At 37.3% G+C, this 14,296-nt stretch overlaps 1 pseudogene; it reads left to right on the top strand.

Annotated features, from left to right (window-relative positions):
- Nucleotides 1–9,124: 9,124 nt before the first annotated feature.
- Nucleotides 9,125–10,456, top strand: LOC121497650 (annotated as a pseudogene).
- The last annotated feature ends 3,840 nt before the right edge of the window (nt 10,457–14,296 follow it).

Below are 14,296 nucleotides of genomic sequence, written 5' to 3'. Positions count from 1 at the left end.
CAGAGGTCAAGCCAATTCCAGAAGGCTACTTAGGTGGAAAGGTGTTTTTATGTTATGAGCTCAGATGGAATTGATCAGGTCAAAGGTGTTAAATAATATCAGGAGGAGCAAGCTAGTATTACAAAGCAATGAGATTGAATATGAAGTCTGGATACTTGCTTAGATGAGAACTGGGAAAACTAGTTTTAAAGGACAAGCAGAAACCATGAAGCAAAGATAAGCTGATTTAATAAAATAATAATCACTGAAAAGTATTTATATGAAATGAATTTTGTTTGGCCTGGCAATGTTCTAAAAACTCTCAACATATTTACTTATTAAATCCTCAAACATGCTGAGTTGAATATCACTACAATAGCACTATCAAAAATTATATCAGCAAAATAATTTAGCATTTATTAGCCATCTACTCTCTAACATAAATGAAACCTCAAAACTAACCCCTCAAGACAGGCCATTACTTTCCATTTACAAATGGGGAAACTGATTAAAAAAGAAGTTGCTTGCATGGAATCAAAGATGTATACCCAGTAATTGGCAAAGCCAAGACTTTTACCCAGGTTTTTCTTAAAGCTGGTGGTTTTTGTTCCTCATTTCTTCAGATTACACTGCATATATAGATAAGCAAGCAAAAACCAAAGACCAGGAAGTCAGTAAAAGTAGAAGAACAAATAGGCAGAAAGGCAATAGGGAAGAGTATTGGGATTTATTTTTCTAAAACAAGGGTCTTTTCTGCCATCCATGTTCTGGTAGGACTTCCAAACTCACATAGGTATGTGTTTGTATATATAGTGCAATTGACAATTGACAATTACATGACAGATGGAGATGTAAGTTTCATGATGATTTTTAAGGGTGGTCACAAGCTTTTTCCACTTCCAATTAAATGACATCTACTGATAGGATTTGAGACTGATAAGAATTTTAACTGAAATAGAAATACCCAACTCTGCCCCACCATCTCAGTCTTATCAGGAAAAAAAATTGGTGTTTCATTCAATGTATTTAATACATTTAGTATCAGAACTGTGCCTGGTATCTGATCCTGCTCTTCCTTTTTGGACAGGCCAGGGGAATGAAGTCTCTGCTGGGCTAATCCACAAAGGACAACAGAGTAGGAAGGACAGTGTCCCTAATTTGTGTCTGATAAAAATACCTACATTATATATTGTTGAGAGATTTAAGTCAGATAATACCTATAAAGTATTTAGAGTAATACTTGGCACAATGTAGGCAACAGCTATTTAAAAAAAAAAAGGAGATGAAAAACTAAAGGGACAAGTTGGGGAAGCATCTTGGTTAAAGAGATAAGTCAAGGGAAATACAAGAAAAGTCTAGGGAGAGTACAGGTATTGTGTTCCTCTTGAGTTTTCTTTTTTTTTTTTTTCCTAAGATTTTATTTATTTATTCATGAGAGACACACAGAGACAGAGACACAGGCAGAGGGAGAAGGAGGCTCCCTGCAGGGAGCCCGATGTGGGACTGGATCCCGGGACCTTGGGATCATGCCATGAGCTGAAGGCAGACACTCAACCACTGAATCACCCAGGTGTCCCACTTTTGAGTCTTTTTGCTTGTAGTGTGAACTGGCTGTTTGTGACTGTTCTGTGTCCACAGATTATCTTATACATCTGTAAGTGCTATCTAGCCTTGCCCTGGTAGATAGTGTGAAAGAGCAGCGTGAGCACTGAGGGAAGCAACACTAACTCTTCCTATAGTGAGGAGAAATAGAAATTCACGTTTAACTCTCCTTATCGGATTCTCTTTCAAGTAGACTAATTTACATACCTCAAGTTACAGGTTTTCTGTTTGTGTACTTACTCTTTGGTGAAGTGCTATGTAGTAGACATTCGATGGTTCCCAGAGATGTTCAAGTCCTGGTTCCCCAGACCTATGCATATGTGACCTTGCAGAAAGGACTTTGCAGATATGAATTCGCTAAGGATCTTGAGGGTAGATTGTTCTGGATTACCAGACGGACTCAATGTATTCACATGCATCCTTCTAAGAAAAAGAAGGAAGTGGGAAATCAGAGTCAGAAAAGGAGATGTAAAGGCAAAAACAGAGGACTGAAGTGATATAGCATGAAGAGGACTTGACCACCCACTCCTGGCTCTGAAGATGGAGAAAGGGGGCCATGAACTCAGGAATGTGGGCAGCCTCTAGAGGCTGAAAAAGAGATGGAAATGTATTATCCCCTAGAGACTCTGCAAGGAGTGCAACCCTGCCAACACCTTGAATCTAGCCAAGTAAAACATACATGAGATTTCTGACCTTGAGATTAAGATAATAAATGTGTGTTGCTTAAATCTGAAAATTTGTGTTAAGTAGCAATAGGAAACAAATACAAGCCCTATCCCCAAGCATGTCAACAATGTCCGCAGCCTTCGCTACTTAGATGTTTCATGATTCCCTTTCTAACATCTGAGATAGGTAGAAAAGTACTCTTTACTACCCTAAATGCAGTTTATATTATCAAATAGGAACTCACTCATATGACTGTTTTCAGCAGAATTTAAGTCTGCGAAGGTTGAGATGGGCAAATTCTTTGCCAAAGAAGCATTTTAATGCTTTTTTTTTTTTTTTTGTCCAGATGCAATATGGGGCAGAACTGGAAGTGTGCTGTCCTTCTGGGACTCGCTCTGAAAGTCTGCCTCTATCCTTAGGTATTTTGTATGGCTGTCTATATGCATTTCAGGATGCAAAATGCTATCACCCTCCCTTCCTCTTCTAATACTACATACTCAGAGTTATGGATGGAAAGGAAATACAAAAGGTTGAAGTAAGTGAAGATGGGTGTAGAAAAAAGACATATTTCTGGCTGTCTCACAGTTTATTTTTCACATCAGGACTGTGGGCGAAAATGGCATGGGGATTCTTGGATTTCTGTTTGGTGCAGCCACTGTGCTCCCTAATTATGCCAAACAATAAAAGAAAGCCAAAGGCTTATTCAATTCATTCCCATTCAGTCAATGCCTTCTAACTCAGATGTTGTGGCTTTTAATTTCAGTTCATTCCCATTTAACAGAAATCCTTTCAGATGGTACCATGAGGTCTCTTGCTAGCCTTTGTTTCCAATGCTCTTGGACATTTTCATTCGTTTAGAAAATTTACTGCTTACCATAGACAGCTGGAAGGAGACATATTAGTCTATATCATATCATTTTAACCCACAGTTACCTCCTTTTGTTTGAATTTATTTTTAAAACCAAAGGAAATGTTTTGTCATGGCAAAAATTAATATGAGGTAAACCTGCTAAAAAGTTAGGACTTAGATTTGTGTGTTCCCTCATAGGATTCCACAAATTCTGCAGCTATTATTATATGGGAAACTTGTTACAATCTTGCAGTAGTTAAAAATTAGGTATACAGTGAGTTCATTTCAAATTGTTACTAAAGCTCTTATTTCTGCAGAAAAAAAAATCTGAATGATCCACAGAGTGATTAGAGTTTTCAGGATTTCTTTGTCATGCTGTGGGGGTGCCTGCCTGTTCCATTATATTCCTTATGACAGGCTTTCTCAATCCTGGTGCAATTGACTTTTTTTTTTTAATTTTAGTATAGATGACACATAAAGTTACATGGATTTCAGGTGTGCAACATAGTGACTTGACAAATTTATATGTTATGGTGTCCTCTCACCACAAGTGTAGCTACCCTCTGTTACCATACAACTCTATTATAATACCATTGACTATATTCCCTGTGCTGCACCTTTTTATTCCCTTGGTTTATTCATTCCATTACTGGAAACCTGGACCTCTCACTCCCCTTCACCCAGTTTGCCCATCCCCCAACTCCTCTCCTCTCTGGCAACCATCTGTTTGTTCTCTGTATTTATAGATCTGATTCTGTTTTTGTTTATTCATTTGGTATATTTTTGGGTTGCCACACACAAGCAAGATTATGTGGTATTACTCGTTCTCCATCTCATCTCATTTAGCATAATTCTTTCTAGGTCCATCCATGTTGTCGCAGAGATGGAAAATTCCTTGTGGAAAGCTGAACTGATCTATACTTTGTAGAGCATTTAGGAGCATCCCTGGCCTCTACCTACTAGATGCAACAGTGACAACCAAAAGTGTTTCCAGACATTGATAGATATCCCCTGGGAAGAGTAGGTGTACAACATTATCTCCAGATGAAAACCACTGGCATGTGAAAATTAGGATCAAAAGGTCTATGTTCTAGGTCTGGATTCTGTTCTGACACTGCCACCTAAAATGTGTGTTGTAACCTCAGAGTTACATATACCCATAAGTGAAATCAGAGAGCTGTTTAGTAAGCACTGCAACATGTTAGAAAGCACATAGCATTTCCCTGGGAATCCTAAAATGCTCTCAATACATAGAGGAGGAATCCATTTCCCTTTTACTTCACCCCAGACTGAGAACTGGCTACTCCATCAGGCACAATGGTCAGCAGAATTGTGCACCCATGAATTGTCAGAATGGCAGAAGTCAGAGGTGGTGCAGGGCAGACCCTGACCAGCTGCAGCAGTGGTAACCATCAGCACTGAGTGAGAAGTTACAACAGTAACCCTGGGATATAGCAACTAACCCAAGGACAGAAGATGCCTAAAGCTAAGTTTTGAAGGCACATAGAAATAATGGTGGTTGGTCAAAACTTAAAATGATAAAAGTGAGCTCTGGTTCCAAAGTGAGCTTAGATCAGAAGAGATGATTTATGGAAGGAAGTAGTGCTAAGGGGGTAAGAAGAAATGATGCACATTGATACTGTGGGCAGGTGATTCAGCTCCTGAAGTAGATCAGCAATATTTGAAGGGATGGGAGAAGTTACCTTAAAGAGAGCTTAAGTTTTGAGTAGGTAAATAGGGGAAATAAAACAGCAAGATCTGGGCATTTAAATAATAAAAGGCTCCTTTGAATACATAGACTAGTGAGAACTAAGAAAAGGTAGGGTTATGTGCAAATCAATGAACTATCATTTAAAATGAGTGTTTTTACTCATATGATGTACAAATATATGAATTCAGTAGTTCAAACTAGTTATAAAAAATGAAGCCCTAGAAAAAATTTCAGTGACTCTTCACTATATTTTATGGTTACCAAGAGAAATTCAAAATTGGTTAGTAAGTCATGATTTTGTCTTTCCTCATTCTAATAAATTTATTCTTAAATGAACTTACAGTCTTAGCCTACCATTGTCTGTTTGAAGTTTACTTCATCCTCTGAAGGTAAAAATGCAATTATGTATTAGTGATTATATTATTCATGAGTCTTGACATACATAGCTTAATATATGATTAAAATATAATAGTTTCAAACACAGAACATTAAGAAAAGATACTGAAGTATTCAGGTAAGTCAGGAAAATCATAGCTAATCAACCTCACTTAGCATATAGTATCAACTATTTAGTGGCCCAATAGGAATCTTTAACATAGAGTACAAATATTATAGATAAATAGTGGTAGTGTTAGACTTTTTAATATGGCATAGTGACCATTCATACTTATCTCTTCTTCTTTAAATTCCATTAAAATGTCAGTAAGATAATAATAAAGGTATAAATTCACAAAGATAAAAGAGAAGAAATAATAGCAGATAAGTAATTCTACAATTTGCAAGGTATAAAGGAGATGAAAGAGCAATCACTTGCTTGGTTAAGGGAAGAACTTGGGTGACCACAGAGGTTAATACTAATAGAAATACTAATCGTATTTATACTATTATACTAATATACAATAGACCAGTATACTAATAGACCCACCTCAAGACCCCAGCCGGTGGGCCTCAGACCCCCACGAGCACACCAGCTCCTGGCCGTGCGGCACGCACCCCCCTCAGCCAGGACCCCGCCTCCATCACGGACAACCTGCTTCAGCTCCCTGCCCGGCGCAAAGCCTCAGACTTCTTCTAGGGCCAGGCCCGAGTCGGGCCTGTGGGAACTGTGGAGCCTGCAGGGCCGCAGCCCACTCAGCAGAGGACTCCGGCCTTCTGGGGACCCAGGCCCGGGCCAGAAATGGTGGCTGTCCCAGGAGCCACAGAAGAGATGCCGTGCCTTGGCCAGGCTGGCACAAGACTTGCCCCCGCAGCCCCTGGGGTATGTCCCTGGGTCTTGTTGAAACTGTTTTCTATCAAACCCTTCCTTGCCTGTTTCTATTTAGCCGTCATTAAAGAGCACCTGGCACAAAAAAAAAAAAAAAAAAAAAAAAAAAATGCTAGTTTTTGCCATAGCATTCCCCAAATGCTCAGGGATTGGAAATTCAATTTACCTTAGGAGTAGTAGGCCAGGGACTAAGTTGAAACCATAAGAATTGGTTGAAAATATGGATATGTAATGTCTAGGCCAGTCAACTACCCCTTCTGTTGATGGGAGACTGGATATACAGCAGATTTTGAGACTTTGGTGATGTGAGAGACAGTGTATCCAGGAGACATAAGAGAAGACATGGAGAAGGCATAGAGAAAAAAGACATGTGTTGAAGAGAAAGATTAGATGAAAACTCTACATAGACATTTGGGTACCCAGCTCTCTTACTATACTCATTTTTAGAATGTTAAGTAGCTGGGATTATAGCTCATCTTAACGAAGGCACAACATCTGAGGACTAGAGAATCTAAACCACCCCAGAAAAAAGGATATCTTATATCAACAATTGTGTTTTATCCTCAATTTTAAAAGCTATAACTTTCACTTACACTAAAATAAGCCCAATGATTGATAAGCCCTGACCACTTACACAGAGAATCCAAGTTTTTAATGTCTTACTTTTAAAAAGTGGGTCCCCTTATAAAATTACTAGAAGATAACATAGGGGGAAACCTGGAAGCCCTTGGGCATAGTGATGCCTTTTTAGATAAACCAGTCATGAACTGTGAAATATATAATCAACAAGCATGACTTCATTAAAATCTTCTCCGTGAAAGACAGTATCAAGAAAATTAGAAGACAAGTCACACAATGGAGAAAATATTAGCAAAAGGCAACTGATAAAGGGTGTTTTCCAAAATATACAAAGAACTCTCAAGACTCAACAGTAAGAAAACAACCCAATTAAAACGACCAAAGACCTTAGCAAACACCTCATCAAAGAAGATATATGAACAGATCTAAAAATAAGCATGTAAAAAGATGCTCCAATCATGTCATACCAGAAACAGAAATTAAGAGAATCACACTTACTACAATGCCTGAAATCAAGAACATTGGCGACAGCAAATGCTGGTAAGGATGTGGAACAGCAAGAATTATCATCCATTACTAATAGGAATACAAAATGGTACAGCCACTTGAGAAGAAGTTTGGTGGATTCCTAAAAAACTAAACATAGTCATCATATAATCCAGCAATCTTGCTCCTTGGTATTTACCCAAACAAGTTGAAAACTTACGTCCACACCTAAATCTAAATCTGTTCACGGATATTTATAATGGTTTTACTCATAATTGCCAAAACTTGGAAGCAACCAAGATGTCTCTCAGTAGGTGAATGGCTAAATAAACTGTGGTAACCCAGAAAAAGACGTGGAGGAAACTTAAATACATATTACTAAGTGAAAGAAATCAATCTGAAAAAAAGTTACATGCTGTATTATTCCCACTATATGTTTTGGAAAAGACAACATAGTGAAGACAAAAAGATCAGTGGTTGGCAGAGGTTATGGATGCTGTGGGGTGAATAAATAGAAGATAGGGAATTTTTATGACAGTGAACTACTCTGTATAATGGTGAAAACTTATCATCATACATTTGTACAAACTCACAGAATGTACAACATCAACAGTGAACTCTAAGATAACTGTGGACCTTGGGTGATTATCATGTGTCAATGAAAGTTCCTCCTTAGTAACAAAAGCATCACATTGATGAGTAATGCTGATAATAGGAGAGGCTATGCAGTGCAGGGGAAGGGAAATAGAAAATCTCTGTACCTCAGTCTCAACTTTATTATGAACCTAAAACTACTCTAAAAATATTAAGTCTAAAACATGAAATGAAGAATGATGTAGGTTCTAAAATAGTCATGGCAATGAGAAATGAAAAAGTAGAGGAATTGGTATTAAATTATAATTATGAAATATGTGTTGTGACATGGAAAATGCTTGTGATATAATATGAAAATAAATTACCAAAATAATAAAAAGATTCCCGAATTTTTTAGTATTGAAAAACAGAAGAGGGAGAGGAATTTAAAGAAACGAGAATAGAAAATTGTGGGAAGAAAGGACAACTTAAAAAAAGTCAACTATAATTACTGTCATTAGAGAGACAAGATATGAAATAAAATGTTCTGAAAAAAAGGAAACAATCAGAACAAGAATGAACTCTTTGTAATTATAAATAGAATACTTGAATGTTCTGGTTCTAGGAAGATGCAATAGATATACTTTTTTTCCTTCTTCTTCCTGATAAGAATGACTAAACATTAAACAAATGAAAGACTCTGAAAGGTAGAGAAAGAAGGTAGACTGGTTAGGGACCTTAGAACCCATGAAACAACACAGTGATGGGATTTGGGGGTTTTGTTTGGCTTTGTTTTTTGTCTTATACATCCATACAGGGTAGGGTGCTAGAGAAGCTGGCAACTGGGAAATGTCAGCAGGTACAGGGGGAAAAAAAAGGCCTGGGAAAAAGCTTTTTTTTTTTTTTTCTAGCCAACAGACAGGAAAGAGGAAGCCTAACAAAACAACTTTTAAACAATGACTGTCCTACTCCAGACAGACATCAAAGAAAAGCATAGTTCTCCTCCCACTCCTTCTAGCCAAGGTCATATGGATCCTAGACTTCCAGGCTATAACAAAGTAGCCCCAGCCTCTGTGGTACTGTCAGTGGAGAGCACACAGGAGATAAGACCTCCACCTGCCTCTTAAGGGCAGTGTGATAGCCTTTCCCTCCTGCCTGGGGTAATGTTACAGGAGCACTACTTGAGTCAGGATTTTTGCCCCTACCCCCTCAGGAGGAGCAAGGCAAAGAAGGGAGATTTAAAACTGAGTGGGAAAAATCCACGAACAGATTCTGACACCAAGAGGACATAGATACTAGAATTATCCAACATGGTTTAAAGGTTCTCTTACATTGACCACCTAAGAGTCACTCTATAAGAAGCAACAACCTGTCTTCTTCCTCCCCATCTGTTTGGCAGCACAAAGCAGCAACTATGTGTGAATGCATTTCGATCCATGTTGGCTATGCTGGTGTCCAGATTGGCAATGCCCGCTAGGAGCTCTGTTGCCTAGACCATGGCATCCAGCCCAATTTTCAGATGCCAAGTCACAAGACCATTGAGGGGAGGAGATGACTTCTTCACCTTCTCAGTGAGATAGGTGGTGGCAAGCATGTGCCCAGGGCAGTGTTTGTAGACCTAGAACCCATAGTCCTTGATGAAGTTCACACTAGCACCTCCACCAGCTCTTCCATCATGAGCACCTCTTCACAGGCAAGGAAGATGCTGCTGATAACTGTGCCTGAGGGCACTACACAATTGACAAGATCATTGATCTTGTCTTGGACTGAATTCAGAAACTGGCCAACCAGTGCACAGGTCCTCAGGGCTTCTTGGTTTTCCAGAGCTTTAGAGGGGGAACTGGTTCTGGGTTCACCTCCTTTCTGAAGAAACATCTTTCTGTTGATTATAGCAAAGAGTCCAAGCTGGAGTTAACCATTTACTCAGCTTGCCAGGTTTCCATAGCTGTAGTTGAGTTCTACAACTCCATCCTCCACTACATAGACAACCCTGGAGAACTCTGATTGTGCTTTCATGGTAGATAGTGAGGCTGTCTGTGACATCTATCCTAGAAACCTAAATAATGAACACCTAATTTACATTAACCTAAATAGATTAATAGGTCAGATTGTGTCCTCTATCACTCCTTCCCTCAGATTTGATGGAGCCCTGAATGTTGATCTGATGGAGTTCCAGATCAATCTGGTGCCCTATCCCTGCAGCCATTTCCCTCTGGCCACATATGCCCCTGCAATGAACCTCTTTCGGTAGCAGAGATCACCAATGCATGCTTTGAGCCAGCCAACCAAATGCTGAAATATGCCCCTCACCATGGTAATTGCATGGTTTGCTGCCTCTTGTAGCATGGCCATGTGGTTTCCAAAGACATCAGTGATGCCATTGCCACAATCAAGACCAAGCATACCATCCATTCTGTGGACTAGTCCCCCACTGGCTTCAAAGTGGGCATTAACTACTAGCTTCCCACTCTGGTATACCTGGCAGAGAGCTGGCTAAAGTACAGCAAGCTGGGTGTATGAAGGGCAACACCACAACCATTGCCGAGGCCTGGGCTCCCCTGGACCACAAGTTTGACTTGACGAATGCCAAGCATGTGTTTGTTCACAGGTATTTGTTTATGTGGGTGAGGGCGTGGAGGAAGGAGAGTTTTCTGAGGCCCATGAGGACATGGCTGCCCTTGAAAAGGATTATGAGGAGGTTGGTGTGGATTTTGTTGTAGGAGAGGGTGAAGGAGAGGAATACTAAAGTTAATAATATCACAAAGATACTGCTTTTATAGGGAAGTTTATTCTGTTTTGAACATTGAAAAGTTGTGCTCTGATAGTTAATTTGTATGTAGTAGTGTATACTCTCATATACAATTATTGACTCATGCTTTAAAATACAATGCATGATCTTGGATCTCTTGTTATAGATCCAAGCTGTCCATTTCTCTGTTGGATTTGAATAAAATTTTCCCTGTCTTAAATGAAAAAAAAAATCTGGCAATTTTTAAAGCAACCATAATGAAAATACTTCAGGGAGCATTTATAAACACAACTGGGCAAATGGAAAAAATAGAAAGTCTCAGCAAAGAGGCAAAATGCCAGAAATTAAAAAGCAAAATGTTGACTATAAAGAGCAACCAAGTGAAATTTTAGAAAAATTATAACAATTTTTAAAAAATAACTCAATGGATGGGTTAAAACAGCACCATGGAAAGAGGAAAGATTCTGTGACCTTTGAAAGAGAACAATAGAAATTACCAGTCTAAACAACAGATATCAATTAGGCCAAAACAACAACAAAAACAAAAGAACAACTTAAGAACCTATGGGACTAAGCAAGAGATTTGTATTGTTGGAATCCCAGAAGGAGAAGATAAAAATGAATGAGGCTGAAAAATATTTAAATGACTTCAAACTTCCCAAACTCAACAAGATGAGTAAGCCACCTGCAGAACAAACCCGAAGAATTCCATGTCAAAGCATTTTATAGTGAAGTCTCTGAAAACTGCAGAGAAAGGAAAAAACTCTTAAAAGAAGACAGAGAAATAATGCTTGATCTGTCAAGGAAAAACCATCCCAACGGCAGTAGACTTTTCATCACAAGCTATCATGGCCAGAAGGAAGCACCGCAACATTTTCCAAGAGCTAAATATGAAGAACCATCAACTGAGAATTCTGTACTTACTGAAAACATCCTCAGGAGTGAAAGGGAAATCAAGACATTCTCAGATGAAGGAAATTTTTTTTTTTTTTTGCCAAGAAATCTACCCCAAAAGAATGGTAAAGGAGATTCTCTAAATAAAACTAAATGATAAGAAATCTTAGAACATCAAAAAGAAAGATAAAATACAGAAATAGCAAAAATGTGGCATGTAGAGTAGATTTTCCTACTCCTTTTGAGTTTTCTAAATTATAATTGATGTATGAACCCCAAATTATAACACTTTGAAATGTAGTTCCCAAAGTATTAGAGTTAATATTTTAAAAACTACATCATATATAGGGAAAGGTAAAGGGAGATAAAAGGATGTAAGTTTTCCATGCTTCACTTTAGTGGGTAAAATATCAACGCCAGAAGACTTATTAAGTTGTGAATATATGATATAATATCTAAAACAACCATTATAAGACTGCACAAGGAGATATAGTAGAAAGTACTGCAGATATATCAACACAAAATTATTTTTAATGTTTAACCAACCAGAATTCAGGAAAAAGAAAAGAGAAAAACAAAAATCAGAGTGAACAGAAAACAGATTTAAACCTGAATATACCAACAATTATATTTAATATAGGTGGTCTAGGAGGGCTAATGAAAATACATGGACAGAATGGTAAAAAAAAAAATGAACCAACTATATGTTGACAACATTTTAATACAATGTTGTATGTAGGTTAAGGTAAAGAAAAAGTAAACCATCAAACATTAATCAAAAGGAAGCAACTGTAGCTATGTTAATATCAGATCAAGTAGACCTGAGATCAGAGAAAATAGCAAAAAATGTCTCTGACAGAGACAGAGGAGAATATTATGTAATGATTAAAGAGTCTGTCTCCTAGAAGATACAGCAATCCTCCATGTGGATGCACCCAGTAACAGAGTTGCAATGTACTTTAAAGCAAAAACTGATAGAAGTGAAAAAAGAAATAAACAAATCCACAATTATAGTTGGACACTTCAGTGCCACCCTCCCGATAATTCATAGAATAATTAGAAGACAGTGGTTATCAAAGAAATTAACAACATCATCGGTTACAACCAGAATCTAGTCAACAGTTATAGAATACTCCATCCAAACAATAGCAGAAAACAAATTCAAGTTTCCATTGAACATATACCAAAGTAGACCATAAGGATCGTTAAGCAAATATTAACCAATTAAAAAAATTGAAAGCATACAGAATATTCTTTCTGACCATGAAGAAATCAAACTAGGAATTAATAACTAAAAGGTAACAGGATCATTTCCAAACTAAATATCTCACTTCTAAATAATTGGTCAAATAAAATCTCAATGGAAATAAAAAAGTACAGTGGCCTGGATGAAAATAAAAATTAAAAACAAGGGCAGCCCGGGGGGCTCAGTGGTTTAGCACCTGCCTTCAGCCCAGGGCGTGATCCTGGAGACCCAGGCTCAAGTCCCATGTCGGGCTCCCTGCATGGAGACTGCTTCTCCCTTTGCCTCTCTCTCTCTCTCTCTTTCTCTCTATCTCTCTCTTTCTCTCTCTCTCTCATGAATAAATAAAAATAAAATCTTAAAAAAATTTAAAACAAAATCATTATGGGATAATCCAAAACAGTGCTTATATGGAAATTTATACCAATTCATATTTGCACTAGAAAATAGGAAAAATATCAAATCAATAATCTAAGCTCCCAAATCAAAGAACTGAGGGTGTGGAGGTAAGAAGATTAATGGAAAACAAGCAGAAAAATGAAAATAATAAAGACTCTATCATAAATAAAAGATACATAAAACAAAAAATACAGAAAAACAATGAAGCAAGAATCTTTTTTTTTAAATATCAATAAAATTGACAAGTCTCTAACAAAATGGACAAGAGAAAAAAAAACACAAAAAACTAATACTTGGAATGAAAGAGAAGATATATTTCAGACCCTGTATATAGAAAAAAAGATAAGGGAATAATACATGCAATTCTATATACTTAAATTTTAGAGCTTAGATGATATGAACCCATTCCCCCCAAAATACAAAGTACCACAACTCATCCAATATAAAATGATTAATTTGAATGCCCTACCTAATAATTTATTAAGGAAATTGACTTCATAGTTAAAAATTTCCCCAAAGAACATATCTCCAGGCCTTGGTGATTTCAGTGGAGAATTCTATGAAACATATAAAGAACATAGGACACCAATTCTACATAATCTCTTCCAAGAACCAGAAGAGGAGGAAATACTTCGCAAAAGCATTTATGAAACTAAAATTACCCTCATACCAAAACCAGACAAATACAAGAAAGGAAGGAAGTACTAAAAAATATTAGCAAGTAGAATTTGGAAATAGATAAAGAGCATTTATACATCATGATCAAGTGAATGTATTTCAGGGACACAAGGCTTTGGAAGATAATATCTTCAAAAATCAATCAATATAACCCACCATATTAATAAGCTTAAAAAGAAAAATCTCATGATCACATCAGTTGGTGCAGGAAATTCAACACACATTCAGGATAAAAAGACTGAGAAGAATAGAGGGAAACCTCCTTAAGTTGATAAAGAATACTTACAAAATACAATAACTTTAAAGTATAGTTGACATTAGTTTTATATGTATCACACAGTGATTTAACATTTATAAACATTACAAAATGCTCACCACAATTAAGTGTAGTTACCATCTGTCACCACACAAAGTTATTACAATATTACAATTATTGGCTTTATTCCCTGTGCTGTCTGTACTTTTCATCCTTATGACTTACTTACTTTAAAGTAGGAGTTTGTATCGTTTAATTCCCTTCACCTATTTCACTTGTCTCCCTCCCCCTTTCCTCTATGGCAACCAATAGTTGGGTTGTTTTTTTTTTTCTCATTTTCATTTTTTTTTATAAATTTATTTTTTAT

Source organism: Vulpes lagopus, chromosome 8 (genome assembly GCF_018345385.1).
Source record: "Vulpes lagopus strain Blue_001 chromosome 8, ASM1834538v1, whole genome shotgun sequence".
NCBI classification, from domain to species: domain Eukaryota; kingdom Metazoa; phylum Chordata; class Mammalia; order Carnivora; family Canidae; genus Vulpes; species Vulpes lagopus.
The sequence above is the reverse complement of the archived record's forward strand: the minus strand, read 5'-3'. Positions and strand labels throughout refer to the sequence as shown.